Source organism: Canis lupus, chromosome 26 (genome assembly GCF_048164855.1).
Source record: "Canis lupus baileyi chromosome 26, mCanLup2.hap1, whole genome shotgun sequence".
Taxonomy (NCBI): Eukaryota; Metazoa; Chordata; class Mammalia; order Carnivora; family Canidae; genus Canis; species Canis lupus.
The window spans coordinates 10,157,827-10,174,842 of NC_132863.1; the positions used below are offsets into that span (position 1 = coordinate 10,157,827).

Genomic DNA, 17,016 nt, shown 5'->3' on the forward strand with positions numbered 1-17,016 from the left:
AAGCTTTCTATATATATCATCAATTTTCATAAAACAGGGAAGGAAATCAAAGAGAAATAAGATCAATAAAATTAACTCATAGATAAGCAAATATCCATACCTAAGGAAGAGATCAAATCTTGTTTATGAGTGCAAAGCTATGGAGTGGGACTGTCTGAGTCTGAATCCTCACTTCAGGAGATCCCTGGGTGGCTCAGAGATTTAGCACCTCCCTGTGGCCCAGGGCGTGATCCTGGAGTCCTAGGATTGATTCCCATATTGGGCTCCCTGCATGGAGCCTGCTTCTCCCTTTGTCTACTTCTCTGCCTCTCTCTTTCTTTCTTTCTCTCTCTCTCTCTCTCTCTCATGAATAAATAAACAAAATCTTAAAAAAAAAAAAAAAGAATCCTCTCACTCCTCTCTTACCAACTGTGAGATCTTAGGAAAGTTATTTAACCTCTCTGTGCCTGATTTTCCTCATGTATAAAATGGGGATGATAACGGAATCTATCACACAAGGTTGCTTTGAAGATAAAAATGAGGTACTTTTACAATAGGTATCTACAATAGGGCCTGACACACAGAACTCAGTGACATACAGAAATTGATCAACAGCCTGCTTCATGAAACTGCCTTATATTTTCTTCACAAGGGTATTTCTCCATTTAGGGAAACTACCTTGAATACATTGATACGATTATTATAAGAAGACATGATTGTACTAGCTCTTGTCCACAGCACCAAGTCTTGCTTGGTGCATCAAATAGCATCAAATTCTAATGATTTGCAACAGTAAAAGTCCCATTCTATCATCTAACAAATAAGTTAAAACCTCATTATAATGTAATTTACTGTATAGTGCACTCAGCACAAGAGATGTTTCTTGGGCCTCGGCTAGAAGGATTTAATTACTGGATTACCAAGAGGATTTTTCAGTCAAGTGGCATCACCTTATGAAGCAAACTTGAAGGACACAGTTATCAAGAATCCAACATCATATTTTAGAAGTATAGATATTCAAGAGTGACAGGAAGAACATACAAGACCTTAAAAAGCTTCAATTTAGACTCAAAATAGAATGAAAGTTTAAAAAAAAAGGGTGAATAACCATGTAATCTCTACATTTGAAATATCAGAAAGTTATAGGTAGAAAGTGTCTACAAAATATATGTAGATACCAAAGACATACAGAAATGCAAAAGAAGAGAAACCTGAGTGCTTCGTGACTACAGAAATCATTTTTTAATATACTTTTGTTTTATCCATCTATTGCAATGGTAATATTAATGACATTGCTTTCTACTTCTACTTTGTAGTTTTAAATATCAATGTTTCAGTAGATTTATTGTTTATCTTTTAGACGGTAAGCCTTGGGACGCCTAGGTGGCTCAGTGGTTGGGCAGCTGCCTTCGGCTCAGGTTGTGATCCCGGGATCTGGGATTGAGTCCTGCATCCAGTTCCTGCGAAAGCCTGATTCTCCCTCTGCCTATGTCTCTGCCTCTTTCTCTCTCTCTCTCTCTCTCTCTCTCTGTCTGTCTCTCATGAATAAATAAATAAATCTTAAAAAAAAATAAACTGTAAGCCTCATGACCACAGTCTCTCATCGAAGACAAGTAAGAAAGATGAGTCAGAGTCTCAAATTTTTGCCATGCTACAGGATGCATTTTTATTACTTGGAAAGTTCACTCTGAAGTTTAAAAGACAAGGGCCCCTAGGCCATCAGTGATAAGCCCTTTCTCTGGAGAGGAAGAAGGAGAGACTGTTTTGGCAAACTAGCTCACTCCCAAAGCTCCAGCAGTGACAGTTTGTTTTGAAAGCTAAGTGCATATGTTTGGTATGTAGATTATGACTGTGTCAGAACCTAAATCAGCATGCATCAAAAAGTACCAACATTCACTGAGGGAAACATATTTTACTACTGTAAGCAATTTAGTTGCCCTATTTAAATGTATTTTGTACAACGTGGATAGAATGGCATAAAATAAGTACACATGTCACAGATCCTCTTTCCCCTAAGGTACTAATAAGCAAAGGTTTTGGATATCTGGCACATCTATCACAGAAAAATAAATGAACACCATATGGCCTAACTGTAAAAGAACAAGTTTACCCATCTACATCCAAGAATAACTGAATAATTGAGTGATATTCAGCTTCACAAATGGAACTTTTGTTTTGCCTTATGCTAGATATTTAAGATCTGAAAGCTCTATTACTTAAATTTCTGAAATATTTCTATAAAATTATATACTAAAAGTATATAATATTTTGTAATTTAATACTATATGGCACCTTACTTAAAAATAGCACCTAGGACTTTTACATGAATATAAGATGCTAAAGACAACTTTTCCTTAAACTATAGTGTGAGTATATATCACACACAAAAAAGTCATGGTTAAATATCATCTCTCAAAGAATACCCCTAATGTTCTTTTAATGTAAGAATAAATTAACCCCAACTTCCAGATTCAAAGTTCTGTGGTAAAACCAGATCCTTCTAGGAAAGAAATTAGTTTTCATTTAGATATGAGGATATGTATTTTAGCACATATACTTAAGCATATTTTTGCATAAATATAACTAAGTTGTGAGACTGATGGCTATAATAATAATAATAAATGTATGTCTTTGGTCTTTGTTTCTGGTTCCTGACACCGAGCTTCTAAAACCCCTGGAATTTCCTAGTAATGTGTATGATAGAAACATCTGTTTTTCATAACAAGCCCCTTTCAACCATACCTGAGTTTATAACTCATAAGTTGATGTTTAAATAGCTTCAGGATGGGAGGATTGGTCACCAGAGGTACCATGTGATTAGAGAGTTAAAATGTTCAGCCCCACCCTCTAAACTCCAGGGAGCAAGAGGGGTTAGAGATCAAGTTAATCAATGGCCAGTGATTTAGTCAACCACGTCTATATAATGAAGCTCTAAACAATGGATTTTAGAATACTTCCAGGTTGACCACATTGGGCACTGACCAGTTCCAAACACTCCATATCTTGCCCTCTGCATTTCCTCCATTTGACTGTTTCTGAATTGTATCCTTTACAAGAAATCAGTAATAGTAGGTAGAGTGTGTTCCTCAGTTCTGTGAGCTATTCTAGCAAATTATCAAATCTGAGGAAAGGATCACGGAACCCTCAATTTTTAGCTGGGAGGTGGTGAGAAGGCCACTAGTCTCAAAGCTGCCTACAAAGGGAAAAATCATACCAGGACAATGGAAAATACCTGTGGCTACCGAGAAGGTAGTCAATATTGGGGGTGGGGAAGATGACAAAATCATGAAACTACTGAAACCAGTGGATAGTCTGTGAAGGAGTTGTCTTATTTAGTGGATCTATGCCATCAGGTTCTTGAAGAATCTTTACTAAAATGGGTTGTGAAAGTGGATAATTTAGGCGTACATTCTTTTGTTTTGAATGCTATAGGGTAGAAGAACATGTTTAGGTTGGTACAGGACTCACAGCTCAATGAAAAATAGTCACAGATGGCTATATATAGTCCAGATACAAACAAGTTATGCCCAAGGTAACAGCCAGCATGGTATACTGTAAGATCAATTGACTCTGAGAAGGGGAACAGCCCAAGTCCCTCTATAAATGTCATGTGGAACACTCCAGATGAGATGGTTTATATGTTTCATGTTTAAACCAGGTGGGACTGGTTTTATGACAACTGGGGTAACCACTTACTGAATCTGCCCATTATCCAGGTCAACGTGAATTCTTCAATTAAAGGGGGCTCTTTTGCATGAACATCCATTTACTGCTACAATATCAAGCAACAGTCTGAGAAGCCTTATCAAATTTGCTGTCTCATCTTCCCCTCATTAGTCTTAAAGATGCTAATAAAAATACTAGATTAATCAACAAGAGAATGCAGAGGGGCAGAGGGAAGGGTCAAGGGACTTCTCCTAGCATGGTAGAAATTTTTTCAAATGGTTAAGAAATGGGGTGAATATAGTAAACAGTGGTGGTGAAACAAAGGAAAAAGAAAGAGGAAATTCAAGAGTGGAATCCCAGAAGGGTGCAAATCTTTAGATGGTTATTAAGGAAAGGCATGAATAACATGGAGATTGATCAGTTTGAAAAAACTCTTACAGGTGCCTGGGTGCCTTAGTTGGTTGAGTGTCTGCCTCTAGCTCAGGTCATGATCCTGGAGTCCCAAGATGGAGTGTGGGGCTCCCTGCTCGGCTGGGTGCCTGCTTCTCCCTCTGTCCCTCCCCACTGTGTTCTCTCTCTTTCTGGCTCACTCTCTTTCAACTAAATAAACTCTTAAGAAACAAAGGTCTTAATAAAGTACTATTAAAGACTGGGTGGACCAAAGGGCCTCCCTGCATGTCCTCCAACATGAAAAGGCCCCAAATAAGTCTATTTTATTCTAATTTGGAGGAATTTTAAAAGCCAGAAGGCAAAGATTACAATGAAAAATCAGACCTGGAATGGCATGGGGCAACAGTCAAGTAGATTAGTTAAGATAAATATTGGCAAAAAAGGCAAGGTCCCCTATCTTGACCCTTCACTGGAAACCCAAAGCTATATATATATATATATATATATATATATATATATATATATATATATGGTTAAAATGGTCAGAGTTGAAGAGAAGTTACCAGGTTTCCTAGGTAGGAAAGCCACAAGAACTGTGGTACCAAAACTCACTGGTGAAGCCTGGAAGTGGACTACAACTAGATTTAGAATATAAAAATGTAAAGGCTAGGATTATGAAAGTTGGAATATTTAAATAGGCTTTATGTGAAGAGGTTGTATCTTGACCTGAATATTTTATGGGAATGGATATGATGTCTGGCTGAGGAAAACTCCCCCTACCTAGGCTGTAAAATAAAAACCTATTAATGAAGTCCTAATGGAGGCTACAGTTAGAAATGTAAGGGTTGAGGGGATTAAGCTGACAGTTTAGAGAATTGGTATGTTTGAACAGGCTTCACAAGAAGTGGTTGCATGTCTACTATCTGAGTGTATTATGGGGATGGACACTGTATTTAAGGGATGTTTTCCATATCATAGTATTATAAAAGAGAAGGTATACAAATCTGTTCCTCAAGCAGTATTAACTGGATCTACTAAATAGGAATGGATAAGATTGCCCAGACTCACACAGTTTAGATTAGAACTCAGAGTGCTGATAAGAACAAATTATCTATAAAATATCCCATTGTGGAGTGTGGATTGGAGTTTATGGCAAAAGTTAGTTAATCCCTCACCAAAGATAGCTATGGGACTTTGGACTACAGAATTTCCCTTTGAGGGAAAATTACTAGCTTGCTATTAGACATTAATTGAGATTACCTTTATGACTGAAGGACATAAAATAATCTTGAAGCCTGAAATACACATAATGTGTTGGATAATGTTAGAGAAATACTCTGATAGGAAGGCAGTGCCCAGATGAGTTCCCTAATAAAATAGAAATGGTTTACATAGGAACATGCTACAGGGGAATGCAAAGAGAAGATATTCATGAGCAGGGAGCCTCATATCCCCTACAATTAACTTCAGAACTGCATGAGGAGCTGCCAGATTCTATCATCACTTGGACAGTGTCCTATAAACAGCTCTTAACCAACCAACATAGAGCCACTTAATGTGTGGACAGCAGTTCCATGGTGAATAGACAATATTCTGTTTGGAAGGCAACAATTCCAATAGAGGAAGGTGAAAAAAAAAAATCAGTTTGGTGCTGCTCTAAGATAAAAAGCCCCTACATTTCTGTTTTTTACCAATGAATGGCCAATAGCCAATGGTCTGGCCATACAGTCAGGCAGGTGGGCAATGGAAACCTGGCCTATTAAAGAGATGCCCATATGGAGCATCTGTGAAAATCACTATGGAAATCTAAAGAATGTGTTAATGTGGGACACATCAATGCCTGTCAGAAGTCCCTTCTAGGTTCAGAAGGTGATTGGAATCGATAAGCAGATATCCCTACTACACTCGTTTAGTGTTGACTTGGCTCCAAAAATGAGTGAATACAGAGGTACCTGCAGCAATGAAGAGATGGGCTGAATTTCAGCATATTGCTTCATTCACTCTCTGAGGCACAAATGCCAATAAGAATTGCTCTGTCTGCCAACAAGAGACAGAGATTTCAGGCTATATGGTAGATTCCCTGGGGAAGGCCCCTGAACATAACTAGTGAGTGAAACTTATGCAGGTAGTCCATGGGGGTTGCAAATAAGACTTGACAGAAGTAGACACTAGTCAAGATTGATTTTTGCTCACCCAGTGGTAGATGTAAACACTCAGAGTGCTGTAAAAGAACTAGAACCAGGAGACAGTGTACCAATTCAGACCACTGAGTCACATTTCTTCAGACTAAGGATCAACCTTTACAGACTCTAATATCCAGCAATGAGAAGAGAAATATCTTTTCCAGTTTAATAGTTTTAGTAGCTACTTGGAATGAGCAATTGAAAAATTGACTATCTAAAATAGAGAGATAGAAAGACATAAATGGCTGGCTTAAATGCCTTCACAAATAAATACATGCTTACATTCAATAGGAGTGGGGCTGAAGGAGGGGCTCTACTAGATACTTTTCTGTTTTTTAGGTGGCTTTAGGGAAAAGGAGGTGAAAGGTGAAGAAGAATGTCTATGAATATGTAATTCTTGCCAAAGGCAGGGAAGATGCTAGTATGACTATTTTTTTTTTTTCTTCTCCATCTCTTATATCCCTGGTCCATCCTTCCTTTTTTTTTTTTTTTTTTTGAATGCCATGGTCTCAGGACCAAGAAGATGCTACAAATTCTGGATACAAGGATTATTCTTCAGCAGAAAACTGTATCTGTATTTTTAAGCTTTTTTTCAGAAGTCCTAAAAGCCTGATGGGATGGGTTGTGCCTTTACTCCATCTGGCAATATTGAGGTTAATGGTGAATGCTGCTCCACTGCCTAGTGGTCAGATAATTACCTTCTTTGTAATAAAAGGAAATTCTATTTATGGCAAATTAATATTCTCTAAGCACTATCATGCTATTTTCTTCTCTACCCCAAGCAGCAGTGAACTCTGGGGGTTCATAAAGCAGAAGATGGCCCCAATCACTCTAACACAAAATAATAAATAGATTCTCTTGTTGCTGCAAGTCCCTAGCATCCTATTTGTGAACAACAAGCTGTAAAGCTTTACTATTTCCCATAAAGCCTGAGTAGTTTGAACACAGAGGAAACACACATCAATATTTCCCCTTTTAACACATTTACCATGCAAGTTGTAAGCACTGAGACCAGTGGTCCCAATCAGAGTCATTCCTCACATATTTCAAACCTATATATTTATCACTTTATTTTAATAAGTTTTATAGTAAGTTGAGCTTAGAAATCATCTTTGAATACAGACTCTAAATCAATGGGAAAGGATCTCACTGTCTACTCACTAGGTTTTAATTAGATAAGCCAAGACATGGTTCCCAGGCCATTACAGTTCTTTAAATCTTTTCCTCTGCTTTATTTCATCCTGATACTACTACTTAAACTACAGAGTCTTGAAAAATAGGAAAAAGATGTGCAGCATACCTAAAACATTCTTGGTAGATATATCAAGTGTCAAATACGACCTTGAACTTCTCATATATTGGTGCTATTATCCTGGCTTATTTATAACTATTAGCATATTTACTTACTAGAAGAGCAAATGAACAGAGCATGAAACTAGATGTACTCTTAGGCTAGTTCTGCCAGTAACTCTGCTAATAATTTTTCATAATTAAAGTTTCCTGCGCATATATATCTGCTCATTCACAAACAGTTCTGAATACCTTTCTAGGATCTGAAGGTGCAGCAGAGAACAAAGTCCCTGCTTTCATGAAGATTACAGTCTAGTGGAGGAGACAAGCACTTAACAAATAAACCAAAAGATACATAGATGTCAGCTAATGCAGGGCAACAGAATAGAGAGTGATGGAATGACATTTTAGGTAAGATGGTTGGAATGACCTTACTAAAAATAGCTAATCTTATACAACATTTACTCAGAGGCAGGCAGTGCTCTGAATGCTATGCTGACATTAACTCATCATAATCAACATTTCTGTGAGGGTGCAGTTGCAGTTATTCTTACTTCTACTTGGCAACACAGAGGTACAAAGAGGTCTCATAACTTGACCATATCTAGAGCCTGAATTTGATCCCAGGATGTTTGGACTTCAAAGTCCAAATTCTTAACCATTTTATGAGATGTAGACATCAAAGGAAAGAAAGTTCTAGACAGGAATGATACCCACTTAAATATTTCTAGTCAAGTTATTCTTACTTCAGGAAGTTCCAAATCCTATCTTCAAAATGGATTGTACCACAAGTCAATCAAAGAGCTTAACAAAATTTTGAGACACAGTTACAAAGCACTAAGAAAAACAAAATGAAACAAAACAAAAATCAGGGCAAATGGAACAAGAGTAGATAGGCCATAACACCAGACAAAAAGACAAGGATTCCACCAGAATTCCACCCATGTGCTTTATGTCTGGGAAATATAACTCGGTACAGATGCTGATAGATATGCGTCAATCTTATTTTTAAAAGGCACTGCTAAGGAAAATAAACAGAATAAAACCATTAGTAATAAATCAATCTATGTTTAATTTGTTTCCATATTGTATAACAATGTATGTTTGACATTCTGATTGAGGACCCATTGATTCAAAAGGTTTTCTTCCTAAAACATATGGATATCAGATTATGAGTAATTATTGAAATGAATGTTTACAAATCACTGTCTGTCTTATCCTTAAATAGTGTGGAACATAAAACTCTTTCAAAGAGATTACAGGGACATGGTCTATATGTCATTAGAAAATGTATCATTGATGGGGGAGTAAGGAGAGCATTAGTTGCAATGAGCACCAAGTGTTGGATGTAAATTTTAAATCACTAAATTCTACACCTGAAATATGTATTGTACTGTATATTAACTAACTGAAATTTAAATAAAAAACCTGAGGAAAAAAAAAAAAGAAAATGTGTCATTGAAAATGTCAGGCAGCTGCCATACCATATCCAGTCAAGAAAGGCCTGTGCCCTGATTAGAAGTTAGAATAATAATTTCTAGAATAATTTTCTATACGAGCCTGGGAGAGACTTGAGCATATGACATACCCTAGTATAGGAGTAACATTAAAACAGACATTTATTTATTTACTAGGCATTAACTATACTGCATCATGCCCCTCCTCCCCATTCCCAGTACAAATGTATCAGAACCCACTGACCATTTCCACTGGTCACTGCCTAGGAAAACAAGAGGCAAGAATCTTATCATCATCAGATCTTCTCATTATTAGATCCTCCAAATAAAATCTCCATGGAAAAGAGGAAAGGACCATAGACTGAGAATCTGACAATTTCGATTCCTGGCAAGGTTTTATAACTTAAACATCTGTGTGATCTTGAGCAAATCACGTGAATCATTTCGGCTCAACTCAACTAGGTTCCATGAGGGTGAGGGGCCTATCTGTGTTGTACGTCATTCTTTTCTAAAAGATAAGCAAAGCAGCTGGCACATATCTTTGGAACCAGTCAGTGTTTTCTGAATGAATGAAACACTTATCGCTATCTACTGTAGGTAGGTAGGTAGACAGATTGTTAAGTGCAAAGTATACAATCTTAACAGGATAAAATGTCTTGCCTACTCCTTAATGAGAGCAAAGGCTCATTTGCTAAAAGAGTTATTTCTACATATCTTTACAGCTTTGTGGTAACTGTAAGACTCTTACCAAAAGCTCTGTTGTCCCAAATGTATGTCCTCAAGGATAGTGATGAATAAAAGGTTGCTATTATACCATGGTGAAAAATAAATAGATATAACTCACATACAGGCTTTGAAATATTGATCCCATCATTTCTGAATGGAGTGGTAAAAGACAAATGAAAACAAGAGGGAAAAATGCCATGTGATGGTTAATCTCAAAATAGGCATAAACAATAGAATGTTGCCTAGAGTGTGATATTGTGTTTAAAGTAACAGCTTTGGTGCCCATGACAACCAGTTAATTTGGTATATGGAGAAGTGCTGCTTTGGGGACAACAGGAAATATAAGGAAATGTTTGAAATATTAACTCTTTTATGATATATGGTTCTCTAAACTTCACCTCCCTCTATGTGGATAGCTACGTGAATTGATCTCACAACTATGCAATATTCTACATACAGAGACCTGGCCATTTTTGATGGATACACTTTGATGTGGGGTTTCTCAATCTCGCATTATTCTTGGCAACCATGACTTCTCTTAATTTTAAAACAAAGGGTAAGATATGTCCTGGACGTGTGGAGGTGGAGGGCCCAGTCCTGCTAGCCTGCCCAGCACAGCAGTTATCTTTCTTCTACCTGCCTTCTGGGAGTTCCCAGGAGATCCCCTCAGACTCTCCACCACAGTTCTATCAAGCAACCCACAAACCCAAACTCTCTCAGAATGCTTTCCAAACAGCTCCACAGACTGAAAAAAAAAAATTCCTTGAATTCCATTCTTATAAAACATTATAATGCAGATGAAAACCTGTGCGCAGCATAATGAGATATACTTCTAATGGAGTACATGAAAAATGACATACATATGTGTATGCATGTGACACACCAAAGCACAGGAGGGACGTTAAAACAGGAACACAATCACCTGGCTGAGTAAGCAAAGACAAATTTGGCATTACAAGCCATCATGTAAGAAAGCAAAATCTGAGTACCTGTAAATGGAAGGAATTTCTAGGATAGCCCTTTTGCACTCTGCAGACTTTCAAATAGGTAACTATACTCTAAATACAATACAGACAAGATTTGAAAGAAAATTTGCAAAAATACCGTCAAAGTTGTCTCTAGTGATCTTCGCTAAGCAGAATAAATATAGAGGAGGAATAAATCTTTCCTCAAAATGTCACAGGTAGGAAAAAGAAAGCTTCAGAAGGCCTTAGGAAATTATAGGGATTTCACATATAGCATGTGATTAGAAATGGAGCAAACTCTAGGTGGTTCTGACAAATGAAGGAGCTAATGGGAAACACACCACCTGGTAGAGCAAACAGATTTAGAAGGGCATTGCCACAAATGTAAATAGGAAGCTACCTCTGCTTCACTTAGCTTGCAGCTTCCACACAGGATAAAGGCTGAATTAATTTTCCCCCTCAAAATGAAAACAGCAATTCCTAACAATAAAGAGCATGTGAGTAACAAGTGTAAAGACTAAGGACACTTAAGGAATTTCAGGGAAATATCAACACCCAGTTGGGTGTTTAGATTTATGTTGTTTTTCTCCCAACACTTTTTCACTAAGCTGAATTTAGTTCTCTTTGCCTTTAATCTATAAATCTATCTTTATAAATATATATTTAACATATAATAAATTTAAGATATAAATATTTAATATAAAAATGACAAGTTTCTATTCATAACAGTTTTCCAGTGTAGTATACTGTCTATGAAGAGGTATGGTAAGGAGTATGGCTGCATTTTTAAATTTAAGATCACTAATTGTCACATTACCTCAAATTCTTTTTGCTTTCACCTTGCACATCACCTCACCTGTCCCCCAGCCTGGCAGATCATGTGCTAAGAAAATAGACACCAACTATTCTGTGAGTGGGCTGCTTACCTTGTTAAATAAACTTCATGGCCATAGTTGCTGTATTAGTTACCTATTACTATATACCCCAAACTTAAAAGAATAAATATTTGTTATCACAAAGGAATTTGAAAGTGACTTAAGAGGTATTGGTTTTGGCTCTGTGTCTTTCATGATATTGCAGTAAAGCTCCACCAGGGTTGTGAACAGCAGAATGCTCAACTGTGTGTGGAGGATGTGCTCCCAAGCTCACTATACTGACTATTGGCAGATCTCAGAAGATCCTCTTCAAAGTTTACTCATATAGTTACAGGTAGACCTCAGTTCTTGCCTTATGAGTCTCTTCAGAGGCTATCTGAGTTCTTTCACAACACAGTAGCAGGTTTTCTTCTCCTCAGAGCTACTTCATAACATGTAAACTGACTTTACCCAGAGAGAATATGTAGTAGATTGACTGGTAACCCCAAAAAGATATATCCATGGCCCCAGAATCTGAACGTGAGCCTATTTGGAAAAAGGGTCTTTGTGGATGTAATTAAGGATCTCAAGACTTTGAGATCATTCTGGAATAGGGTAGGCTTAATGACAAGTTGACAAGCGTCCTCATGGGACAAGGGAAAAAATAAAAATAAAAGAAACAAAAACCCAGAGAGCATAGGGAAGATGGCCATGTGAAAATGGAGGCAAAGATTAGAGTTATGTTGCTACAGGCCAAGGAATATTTGGAGCCATGAGAAGCCAAAAGAGGCAAGGATGGATATCCTCCTAGAGTCTCCAGAAGGAGTAGAGTCTTGCCAACACCTTGATTTCAGAACTCTGGCTGCCAGAGCTATGAGAGAATAAACTGCTGTTTTAAGTCATCAAATTTGTTGTGTTTTGTTGTGGCAGCCCTACGAAAAAGAGTGATTTGAGAGAGAATGGGAGTTAAAGATCGAAGCCATAGTCTTTTTGTAACCTAATCTCAGTATTTCCTACTTGTCAGACATATTCTATTCACTAGAAAGGAGTCATTAAGTTCAGGCCACATACAAGGGGAGACGAATTAATTTTTCTGGGAGAGAAATACCAAAGAACTGTGGACGTATCTTTAAAACCAATAAAGTTCTCATCTGAAGTTTCTCAAAATGGCTTTTGAAAACCTTCCTTTTCCTCTGAGAGCAGGATACTGGAAGGAAGCAGGAGCAAATGTCTGAGTCTTGAGGATGGTATGGGATTATTTTTTCTTAATTCCTATCTGCAATTCCCATATTTTCTCAAACGCCAGTCACTACTGCATATGTTTAGATGGATCTTTGTCACAAATGTTACTAGTAGACCTCATGATGTCATATATTTGTAGCTCATATAAAATAGCCATTAATAAAGTACCATATAAAATAATGAGTATTTCAAAAGCATGTTCATTTACATCCTCTCACTTAATAGTTGATTAAACTCTCATAATACTCTTATAGGAAAAAAAAAAAATCTCTTATAGGAGAGTTAGTATTATCTAAGAGACCAGGAGAGGCAGTTAAGTTTCAGCAGACAGAGCACTATATTTATCTATGATAAAAAGAAAATAAAAGTTAAATCATCTTTCTGGGCCTCAGTTTCCTTAACTGTAAAATTAGGAAGTCAGATGAGATAATCATTAAAATTCCTACCAACTCCAGCAGCAGCATAATATTTATTAGTCCCTAAAACTAGACTAAAATTAAAATGATACATATGTCAGAATTGAAATTTAATATCCATACCAAGGAAAAACAGTTGAAAAAGTCAGGGACTATCTCATTTTAGATATCAGGCAAGGTGAATTCTTCTTAACCCTTTAGTAAAGCTCTTTCACTTTGCCAGCAAAAAATTTCACTTAGATAGCTTATACCTCTCAGCTCCATTACCATCTCTGCAAGGTGGTGGGAATAGTAGCCCTTCCCCTCCACTCTCCATTTTGTTGTCACTCTTTATCCTCCTCAGATCTGTTACCATGATCTGAGGTGTTTTGCACTTATGTGAATGTGTTTATTATCTGCCTCTCTGTGCTAAGAACCTAAGGTCTAAGAGTACTCGAACCTTAAGCTGTCTCTTTTCACGATAGTTTTCTACATCCCAGAAGAACACTCTAGCTCAGAGTAGGTACCCAGTAAACATTGGTTGAATAAGTAAATGAGATATAATAAGTATTTTACAAATAATAATAGAGCCATATATCTATATTATATCTTACCCTGATAAAAAGTGGTTCTGCATATTACCAAATTCACCCAAGGTAGATATTACTACCCCCAGATAATTACAGATGAAGAATCTCAGGGTCAGAGAGGGATTAAGAGACCAAACCATTATAATATCTAGGATTCAAGACCTCTCTTCAGACTGTCTACCTTGATATTTAGTGTTCTTGATCCATAATCAATCTTTAGGGGATCCCTGGGTGGTGCAGCGGTTTGGCGCCTGCCTTTGGCCCAGGGCGCGATCCTGGAGACCCGGGATCGAGTCCCACGTCGGGCTCCTGGTGCATGGAGCCTGCTTCTCCCTCTGCCTATGTCTCTGCCTCTCTCTCTCTCTCTCTCTCTCTGTGACTATCATAAATTTAAAAAAAAATTTAAAAAAATTTAAAAATAAAAAAAACAATCTTTAATTCTATTTCTTTTTAAGATTTTAGTTATTTATTTGAGGGAGAGCAAGAGAGCACAAGCAGGGGGAGCAGCAGAGGGAGAGGGAGAAGCAGGTTCTCCATCAAGTAAGAAGCCTGACATGGGACTCAATCCTAGGACTCCAGGATCATGACCTGAGCCAAAGGCAGATGTTTAACTGACTGAGCCACTCAGGTACCCCTCAATCTTTAATTCTCTAGGGAAGAACTTGGTTTCATCAATATTTTCAATTGGAAACACACCTCATCAAGCCATAATGTAGCCTAATATTTAATATTTGTGTTGATAATTAACTATAAGGATAATAAATTTACAAACCGTTATGTGTTGTCTACTTTTTAATTTAATTATATAGGTTAGTAATAGCTCAAGGAACATCTTAGCAATGGAAGAAAATCTTCATTTAACCCAGCATTCACTATTTATTTCAATAAATGTATTCTGCAATTCCTGCACATTAACTACTGTGGCTCTGAGATTAACCTTACCTGTTTGCTTGTGCCTGACCTCAGAGCATTCCAAATTACTCAAAGCAATTCTGATGGCATTAATTTATGAGAACACCTTCAAATATTCATCTTTTAAGTCCTGAAAATGATTATCCCCGCACAACAGTGGCTCTCTTTTTAATTTTAGTTGATAACTCTGATTAAACACATCCAAAGGCTGATTACCCCCTCTGTGGTTAATGCCAGTGTCACAGCTAACTACTTATTTCACAGCAGGAATTGCCTTCAAGAGCTCATTTATATTATTGCCCAGAATTGATTTTTACTGTTATTTCCTATTGATCACATAGGTAAAAGAAGGTATGGACAGTGTCCTCTGAAGGCCTGCTAAGATCTCAAATAATGCATGCCAAACACAGGAGCTTTCTACACACTGTTAGTAATACAATGCAAATACTAGCTGCTTCCAAAATGTAGTTGTTTTTAAAAGACACTGTTTACTATTAGAGTACTTTAGTTACTTCTTCCCAAAGTTACTTGGAGATTAAATTTGTGTTATTACAATGGATAAAAAAGAAGAGAGAGAGAGAGAAGATGAAAGAAAGTGTTTTAAGTGTAGGTTATCTGTGTGCCATGTGGACAAGTTAAGCACGTGCTTTCTTGTACCACTAGAGTCTTTGAGCAAACAGCATGGTTGGTGACAAGATAATGGAGATGCTACAATGGTAGCAGTACTAGCTCTGCAGATTTCTGGAATCATGTAGTCCTTTCTTAGTGTCTTCTTGGTTTGTTTCCTGCGGTGGCACCTATCACTATTACAAAGAGGATGACTTCATTAATTCCTCCAGTAAGTGTGTATCAAAAACCCTGAACTTGGTTCTGGATACTATGTAAGATACTAAGGATATCAGGGGTGAATGAGACTGATAGGACTTCTCTCTCTTTAAACTGTTATTCTGTTTGAGAAGTCAGGCAATAAACAAGTAAACAAATACTAACCGTGAACATGCCACAAAGGAAAAGAAGGGCATGTCTGAGTTCTCTTCAAAGAAAGCCCTATTCCACAACTCAAAAGGATGCCTATGTTGTAACATAAGGGATCCAGGGTAAGGAATCAAAAGGCAAAGGGCTCTGCTCAGAATTCCACTAATGTCCAGGTCAGAGATGTTCAGGTTTGAACTTGCATCACTCATATAGAGAGCTTGTTAAACCACAAAGTGATTCAGTAGATCTGGGGTGGGGCAAAAGAATCTGCATCTCTAACAAATTCCCAGGTGCTGCTGCAGCTCCAAGGAGTGCATTTTGTGAACCACTACTCTGGGTTTTACAATCTTCCTGTCCTTTTCACTTCCACATTCATCATAAGGATCACTAAGGAGACAAAATATATAAAATCGCTTAATATAAAGGAAAGGGGTGGTAATTATGAAGAAATAGATTCAAATAGTAATTAAATGGCTAAAGCACTTAAGGAAAATGAGCCAATCAGGGTTGGTTTTAAGAGGAACAACCCCATGTCTCTCTTTAGGAAGGAAGATGGTTTTATGTTCTTCAAAAGCCATTTTTCTCTTTGTGTAATATAAGTCATTTAATTATGGAAGGGGCTTATGAGGGCCCTTAGATCTCCATCAAAACCTGGCAGAGTCATATTCTTGACAGCATGCCCACTCCACTGCCTTCACAATCAGACACCTGCTGGTGGAGCCCATGATGGCTGAAATCAGGTCATGCGTTGCAGAGGACTAACTCAGAATCATCTTATGAGTTACCTACTCTAGAAACTGAATTTACTCAGGACTACAGGCTCCCTTTCAGCATATTAGCTACCACCCCTGAAGGAAGCAAGGAATAAAGATTTATTGCCTAATACTTTGGTGGTTTGAATTAACTCTCCCTTCAGAGACTTGACTTATTCACTTTCCAGTTCTGGCCCTACTGAGAAAAATGACCATTTTTTCAAGGTATTTTTTTCAAGGTGGCCTTATAATTTAAAAGATTTAAAAGGCTTCAGATCATCCTCCCAAGGTGACGTTCAACTGAGGCAACAAAAGCAAAAGCTGCCCCAAGAAATAGATGGCAGGTATTTTAGTCCCACTTTTGTCAATAGGGATCTAAATCACATACATTCAATAAAACTCAATACATATTTAAGTTCTCTGAATCTCAGCTTCCTTCTTTATTAAAAAAAAAAAAATAGGGATTGCCAAAGACCAGGAATTGGCAAATCCCTTTGTAAAGGGCCTAATGGTAAATGTTCCAGGCTTTTTGGCCACACAGTTCCTGTGCAACTACTCATGAAAGCAACTACAGACAATATGCAAACAAATGCTGTATTCTAATAAAATTTCATTTTTAAAAAAGAGGCAGCAGGCCTTG

The 17,016-nt window shown here is 37.4% G+C and overlaps 1 protein-coding gene and 1 long non-coding RNA gene across 8 annotated transcripts in view; one reads left to right on the plus strand and one right to left on the minus strand.

Annotated features, from left to right (window-relative positions):
• Positions 1 to 17,016, minus strand: part of MACROD2 (mono-ADP ribosylhydrolase 2) — a 1,923,575-nt gene that overhangs the window by 1,258,972 nt on the left and 647,587 nt on the right. The gene's annotated exons all lie outside the window — the stretch shown is intronic.
• Positions 1 to 17,016, plus strand: part of LOC140618058 (uncharacterized) — a 140,783-nt gene that overhangs the window by 56,521 nt on the left and 67,246 nt on the right. The window lies entirely within an intron of this gene.